At 34.9% G+C, this 8,476-nt stretch overlaps 1 protein-coding gene across 2 annotated transcripts in view; it reads right to left on the bottom strand.

Moving 5' to 3' along the window:
* LOC109074230 (glucagon receptor-like) overlaps positions 1-7,506 on the bottom strand; it is a 34,272-nt gene extending 26,766 nt beyond the window's left edge. Inside the window, exon 1 of one of the 2 annotated variants that reach the window (XM_042717265.1) lies at positions 7,058-7,506. The gene's annotated coding sequence lies outside the window, so the exon portion shown is untranslated. The remainder of the gene's footprint in view (positions 1-7,057) is intronic. The other variant, XM_042717264.1, reaches the window with a different exon arrangement.
* Positions 7,507-8,476: the final 970 nt, after the last annotated feature.

Genomic DNA, 8,476 nt, shown 5'->3' on the forward strand with positions numbered 1-8,476 from the left:
TGGTTGAAACCCAAATGTGGGTCACTTTGCATGCACCTGATACTTAATGCATTTTAAGAGCAATGTCTGAAGAACAAAATCATATTGAAAGTAGAACTATATCTTGTTTTCGAAGTCATTTTACCTATAATTGAACCATTTTTACCCTATAATTTAGCTTCAAATCTCAGTAATATACATCTGTAATATTTAATAGTTTTTTTTTTGGCTTTCATCATTATTTATGTTTGTACTTCTTAAGAAAAAAATATTTAAAATATAAAAACAAGAACCAAAGCAAGTTCCAGAAATGTGGTTGATTTGACACGGATGACGTTGATTTGACACGGGTGACCCAGTGTGTGTGGTGTGTGTGTGTATGTGTGTGTGTGTGTGTGTGTGTGTGGACAGACAGAGATATTAAGCTCAATTAACTTCATTACATAGACCAGAACTTTCAGAGCTCATCGCCATGACGACCATTACTATAGTGATGACATGCAAATTAAATGGTGAGTTGGTGGGAGGAGCCGTGATACGAGGGCTTGTAAGTTAGTGAACTGTGTGTGTGTGTGTGATAAAGGTCAGAGCGTTCACCGTCCAGTGCACAGCTCTTTAATCTGAGCGTCACAGGCAGATAGAGCAAGACTAATAGTTTGAGGTAATTCTGTCAGGCTCTGCAAAGGTTTCTGGCAGGAAGTGACGGATCAATGTGCGTCGGTGTCGGAAACAAAGAGCAGGAGAAATCGGACGCTTAAGCAGATCTGATGCTGCTGCAGATCTATCATTAATCTGTCACTCATTCTCAAACACTGAGAGAAGCACTAGATGAAGGTCAGAGCTCTTTAACAGCATCGTGAGCAGAGAGGAAGACGGATGGAGACTCGCAGCACTTTGACTGGCTAATTCTGGTAGACGCTGTAAACGTTTTTGGCAGGAACCGGTGGATCGATGGATGTCGGTGTCAGAAACAAAAGAGCAAAGGAAGCCAGAGTCATTAAAGGAACCTGAGCTTCTGATTTACACTTTCAAGCTCCACAAAGCACCATAAAATCATCCATGCGATAGAAGAGAAGGTGTTTAAATGCACATTTCGACTTTGAGTGTTAAAGTTAAAGGCAGTGGGAGTCTGGTGAGTGTTAAGCAGTAAATGTAGCTCCGTGAATGATCCGGTGCCAGTGATCAGAGTCCATGTGATGAACTTTGATGATTCATTTACGACTCCAGTGAGGAGAGATCAGCTGCGCCAGAAAAGTTAGATAATCACTGTCAAAAAATCAATCCAGGGTCACTGTGGGCCAAACATATCTGAGGAAATAAACATCTCCAATTCTTGATTTAGTGAACACAGCGCTAAGATGTGTGTCTTCAAACAACCACTAGAGCTTCAGGCTGGTGTTTCCACATGCAACAGTTTATTTTTGCCATTACTACATTCGTCATTCAGAGTTTGGGGCGTAATGGCACAACTAACTTTTAACTACTTAGCTCAGTTGTTCAAACAGTATTTTAAATTGCTAGCAATGAAAGTTTCTAACTCGTAAAGGAGCTGCATGACTACATACTGAACAATCGCATCTAACACTCAATCATCACCAGTTTTGAGGCATAAAATATATATATATATATATATGTATATTATAAGTATTATAAATGCAATATAAAATTATTGATAATATTGATAAATAGCCACAAAAAATAATGAAGACTAGTTAAATTTTACAACTAATAAAGTTGAAATGTTACTCTAAACTATATAATCTAACAATCAATCTTCATTGATTTTGTCAGAATTTTTTTTTTATTAAAAATTTAACAAAAAATATAATAAATGTCATTAAAAACAGGAAAAAAATAATATAATAAATGAAAATATAATACAAATAATAAAGTTTAAAATGTAACTGGTAATTATATAAACTATATAACCTAACAAAGTGGTATTCTTCTGCCAGAAAAATACAAATATTAAATTAATTTTATATTGCATTGTTGAATTTATTTAAATATTAAAAATACAATAATTAGTTTAATAACAAAATTAAAAAAAAAAACATATACAAAAAAAATATACATAAAAAAATATAATATAACAAACAAAATAACAAATCAAAAAATAATACAAATGAATAAAGTTTAAAATGTTACTTTGTTATTTGTAAACTATAGAAATTATATATTATGTAAATTATAGAATAATTATTTTAAAAAGACATTGTCTAAACGTTTAGTAGCCTAAATGTAGCTAATGTTTCTTAGTAGTGTCTGAATGCATTTTTTAAAGGCTATCAGATGGAAACACTTTATATTAGGAGTAGTTTTAAAGTGCTGATGTGTGTCTTCTGGACTTTATGATGTGGGATAGTGTCTGGCGAAGGACCACAAACCTTAATGTTCCTGATATCTTCACAGTCCATGAGCTGAGCAAAGGAGAGGTTACACACACACACACACACACACACACACACACACACACACACACACACACACAATAATGACACTACAGCATAGTGCTGCAACCTAGTAGCATCTTAATTACATATTGTTCATAACAATAGAGCTAAATTATTTAAATAAGACCGTGAGCATCATGAGTCATAACAGACAGTCTTTCACGCCACACACACACACACACATACACACACAAAGAGAGAAACTGCACCATTGTACTTTTCTGAACTAGATTTTCTTAAGAAAAACTGTGATCTTCTGGTCTTTAGACATTAGATTTTTTTCACCTGTTTTATGGCTTGCCAGGTGAAAATCATAAGTCTGATCACCTGAAGCACAACTTCAAGTGGTAAAATGTAATGGTGCAAGATTTGAAGCTGCACTAGCGCTAATGCTAGCAGCGCTACATCAGGAACCACTAATAACAATAGCAGCATTGCTTTGAATTACCAGCCATATTGTGTTGTGCTTCTATGTTGTCCTTTATAAAAGCAGCCCACATCCCTGGTCCTTCATTATCTAGAGCTTCATTAATATTCCAACAACATCAAAGATGAGTTACTTTACTGGCCTTTCTGGAATTATGAACAAAGTAAAGAGAGGACAGCATACATACCGTATGCATATGAATAAATAAGATTTTGTAGAAAGACCAGAATCAAATACATAAAAATTCTATTACATATTATAAATAAATAATTTACCAGAGTACAAATCAGTAAGTACAAGCTCCAAGACTCTCTGCCTGTTCAATTATTCTCTCTGCCCTCGGCGATGAAATCTGAAAACGGCTCATTAGCATAGATTAATCAGTCCTAAACGAGTCTGCAACCAACTCAAGAAGCCACATTAATGACTAGCACCATGTGTCTTTGGAGTATGAGCAATCTGCAAGAATTGACTTCGTTGCATCAGTTTCGATCACACGCCTGATTAATTATTTCATTAATTCAGCAAGTGATGATAAGTTAAAGTACGCATCATTTCTTCATAAAGTAGATGTGACTAAATTGTGGGCTAAAAAGTTAAACAATCAGATGAGCTTAGTGAACATATATATATAAGTCACTGTGAAGAATCAAATGTGTTCAAACTGAGTGTGCCGCTCCTGACTTCAAGAAACTTTCAAGAAAAATCACACACTCAAATTCAACCACCATCAACCATTCACAAATCTTCTGTGAAACACAAAATAAGATTTTCTGAAGACTTTCTAAACCACTCTTTTCAAATCAACAGAACCAGCGGTGACCAGAAACCATCAAGCTCCAAAAAATGTGTTCAAACTGAGTGTCCTGCTCTCAAATATGCAACTTCTGTCAAGATCCAACACAGTCAAAAAAGTCACCATTGAAGCATCATTACAGCTGTTTAAGACTCGTACGCACCATATCCCACGTCTTCTAATGCAATATAGTGGCTTTGTGAGAGAAAATATTCCCACAGAGCTGACATGCACATGTTTGAGAGCTTGTGTTCAGTGCTCAACCGAGTCTCTGTGTGATGAATGGCTTCGAGAACTAATCAGGATCCTGCGTCATTTATATATGTCACTATACATGACCAGCAGCCAAAACTAGCGCTAACAATGTTTTCTTTAAAGTAATAACCGTTTCCCTGAAGAACTGCATTTTCTTTCTCAGGGAAATGGCTGTTTAATCTGTTCAGGTGTGTGTGTGTGTGTGTGTGTGTGTGTGTGTGTGTTTCACAGCCCTAGCTGAATACAAATACACTCTCAATAGGCTTTGAGGTGATCCGATCGGCCGCACATGTTAACAGGGTTGTGTTTCTAATCACGTACAGTATGTGACACGTTTGATGTCAGTGACAGCAGTGAGAGTGACTGTCTCTGAGCCCCACACTGAAACACAGAGCGCAGTAAATACAGCAGAGAGAAGATCCAGCCGGTCAAAGCTTCCTCGCTGCACCTACATGCTACATAGTCAAGTACCTTCAAATTAGCAAATTCATAAATCAGTGATTTGGGACACTCTACACTTGCACAAACTTACAATTGATTCAAATAGATTGGTGTTAGAAAATTAGATTGAGTTGATATTGGGTAAAAAAAAAAAAAAATTAAAAAAAAAACCTTTTTCTTGATACTTTTCAGTAGAGTGTAGACTAAAATATTATTTATAATCAGCATCCTAGAAATCAGAGATGTTTCTGTCTTTCATTACTTATATAAGAGAGAGAGAGAGGAGGAAAAAAGCAATTTATTCAGTAATGGTTGTTTCCACTTTTCTATCAACAGACCAAATTAAATAAGCTAATGGGAATTTCATATAAAGGTGAACTAGAGAAAACAGCCCAAAATAACTTAATTGACACAATGACACAAACACAAACATAAATGACTCTTACATGCAAAATTACAATTCTGTCATTATTTGCTCATTTCCATGTCATTGTACTGTTATTGCTTTACATCAGTGTTATCTTAACATTATTTATATACTTAGGAATATCTTGAATTGCATTATTTTAAATCAATAAATGGATTTTACCTCATTTATTTTATAAATCATATATATATATAGGTAAAATGCATTTATAAAAAATTTCTAATGGTAAATTTGGGCTGCTGTCATTTTTTTAACTATTTCTATAGTTATAGTTTCAGTAATTTTAGTACTTTAACATATTTTTTCATTTCTCATCTCATTTTTGAACGCTTCAATTTTTCATGTATTATTTAAAGTATTTCCTATTTATATTACTTCCCACAAACAAATTGTATTAATTTTGAATTCTGTTCAAATTAATTGTATTATTTTATACTCTATTATGACACAAAACAATCAATATCTTTATAAATAAACCCAATTTCTTTTTAAAATTTCAGATCTTCAGTGGAGGTGAAAATTGTCAGTGAATAGCATCTAAATCTTTGTTTCTCACACTGAACTTAGTTATATATTTAGTGGCAGAATACTATATAAAGGCTACAAATAATGGCAGAAACATAGTGAGGTTCTTCAACTAGATCAGTAAACAAGTCACTTATTCTTGATACTCTAATCAATCATGTATATGTAGGGTAAAGTACATATGTAAGTGAGGTGTGGTTTCACTGGACTGTTGGGCTGTTTGGTTTGTTCTGGGACAAACATACACGACCAGACCTTCACAGAAGGGCCAAACCCAGAGCAAATAATCGGCTAATGCAGAACGCTCCTATAACAATCCCAGGAGATTATAATAACAGCACATCTGAGCTCCAGAGCAGCGATTACCAAATTGCTGATCATGTTTTCACTGTATCACATTCAAACACTCCAGGAATATAAAGTCAATATGTGACTCTCCACAGTTTGCTTAAAGCTCTAGATGCCGGCTTCTAATTATGGATCAATCTGCTTTACATAGGTGTCCCTCACACACACACACACAGATCCAGCGTTTGCTTTATTCATGGGGCAGCGACGTGTGCAGCCTCTCAAAGCGGAGCACACTCAGGGGAATGACTTCTGCATAAGATAAACATCTCTTTAATGACCAGACAAGAGAACATTACCGGCCAGCGAGACGAAATGATCTTTTGACACACAAAGACTGTTTACTGAAACTCACTATTTATAGGCATCAAGGCTATCAGATGCATCAAAGTAAGCCGAGTCCACAGAAAGCTCTGCTGATCCATTCATACCATGTGATCTGAAATGTGTATTATGGTAGAACAAAGACATTCATTAAACTCTGTGAAAACGTCAAGAACATGTCTAGGTCATGTACTATATTTCCCAAAAATCAATGCAATTCATAAACCATTTTCAAGACAATTAAACATTTTCTTTAAATGTGAAACTTTATCTGGTGTTTTTGGAGCTGGACATGTTTCTGTACAAAAGAGCAGATGTTCCCTTAAAAGAGCCCTTATTTTTATTTATTTAGTTTTTATTTTTTTTTTTACCTTAAAATGATTCATAAAAACACTTTCATTTGCATAATAGATGGTTAACCTTTAAATCCCAGATTTACTTTTATTTATTTAATTAATTATTATTTAAAAACACTTAATATTACATTTTTTCTACATCAAAAATTCACGTTTAATTGAAAGCGTCGCCGTTTATTTGTAATTGTTTCAGAAATATAGCCTGCTAGCAAACGTGTGAATGAAAAATGTTTATTCATCTTTTTTTTTTTCTCTGTGTAGCCTATGCATCGCACATCATAATTACTGTAGCATATTAAAGGTAGGCATATTAGCCTACTTGTCAAAAATAATAACGAATACCATAAATCATTTTTAATCTGATCACCAACCTGCTTGACTTTTTAAAAACTCGCACCTGGATTCAGATTCTGCTGTTTTTCTGTGCTGAAAATATGGTTATGGTTGTATGAGGCTGACGCATGGTCCATAACACTTTTACTGAGAGTTTGTTCGCCTTAATACAAAGTCAAATCCTCATAAAACAGAGGTCAGCTGTGATGTAAGATCTATTAAAGTAATTCAAACTATTGTCTGAATGACCGAACATCATCTAAAACATGTTTCTGAGAGAAATGAGCTCGCCTCAGGTGGAGCAGGTGTTTGAGGCGCGCGCAACGGACCACTTTTAGAGATCAGTAAACCCACACATGAATGTCATGAACGCTTTAAATCAGCCCCACTCACCAGCGCGAGCTTCATCTCTCAAACTGCTCTTCTTCCTCACTAAATCCAAGACTTCGTTAATCCGCCGCAAACAAACAGACTGAAACTCGGTGACCAGTGAGAGCAGAAAAGCGTAGAGCCTCGGTACTTTCTCTCGTGCCTCATGTGCCGTTGTTTCCTGCGGCTGAGCGCGGAGCGCGCGCGGATCAGCTCCGTTACCGGGAGCCCGGCGTGACGTCACCGCGGGCGGCGTGTTTACTACAGCAGACTGCGCGCACCGGATCAATATCGGTTAAAATGTAATTAAGACTTCAGTCAGCGAGCGAGAACATCACTGACTGCTCTGAACAAATAAGATATAAACACAACGTCACACAAATGCTCTCAAAATACTCCGATTAGAGACAGTTTTGCATAATTATGCAGCATAATAAAACATCATCTAAGTTTCTGCAGGTTAGGAGTCCAACTAGACCGGTCTAAACCAGCAAGCCTGGTCTTAGCTTGAGCAAGCTAAGCAAGCTCTTGTGGCAGTGCAGATATCTGGGTCATATTTCACCCCAAAATCATATAGAGGAACAATAAGACTGTAACTGGAATAATAATAATAATAATAATAATAATAATAATAATAATAATAATAATAAAGTATTTTACGCACAATTAAGATTTTTGGACCATGAATTTTATGACAATATTGTGATGCAAAACTGAACAAAGATATATTTTGTAAATTATTTATGAATTAAAATAGTAGGTTGTAGTGAGTTTAATTCAGGGTGACTTTTATGAATATGTTACAGTAAATATGAATCTAATTAAAGTTGCCATTGAGAATAATGAGAGACATGCATTTTTTTTTTTTTTTTCTGACATAAAGTTTTAAATAAATTGTCACATACTGCCAAAGCATTTCCTTTAATGGCATTTTTTATATATATAAAATAGCTCAGTACTTTATTATAAAAGCATGCATTTATGCCTTATCAGTAAAGAATGTCAAAAAGATGCCAGGGTTATATCATAATATATTATACTATATATTTTTAAGTCTTTTCTCTCTCTCTCTCTCGCTCTCTCTCTCAGATCACTCTAAGGTAAATAAATAAATCATTTTAAATCAGTACTGGCTAGTTTATGCTAATTTTAATTTTAAAAAATTGGATGGGATGATTCTCATGGCAAAACTAATAAGAATTTAATGAGAATCATAATGGAGGATTTAAAAAGAAATAAATAAGTAAAATACACATTTCTCCATTCTCTCGTGAAGGCTTTCTGTGATCTAGCCAGTTTTGAAAATAATATCATATTAACGCATTATCAATACTTGTATTTGTGCCTCTGTGTTTGGCAATGGCATAAAAATGGTTCAAGCTGCTGTTTCTAGTCTAGCATCAGCTCTTTGTATGAAACGCTCAGGTATTGAGTATCTCAGCA

Source organism: Cyprinus carpio, chromosome B1 (assembly GCF_018340385.1).
Source record: "Cyprinus carpio isolate SPL01 chromosome B1, ASM1834038v1, whole genome shotgun sequence".
Taxonomy (NCBI): Eukaryota; Metazoa; Chordata; class Actinopteri; order Cypriniformes; family Cyprinidae; genus Cyprinus; species Cyprinus carpio.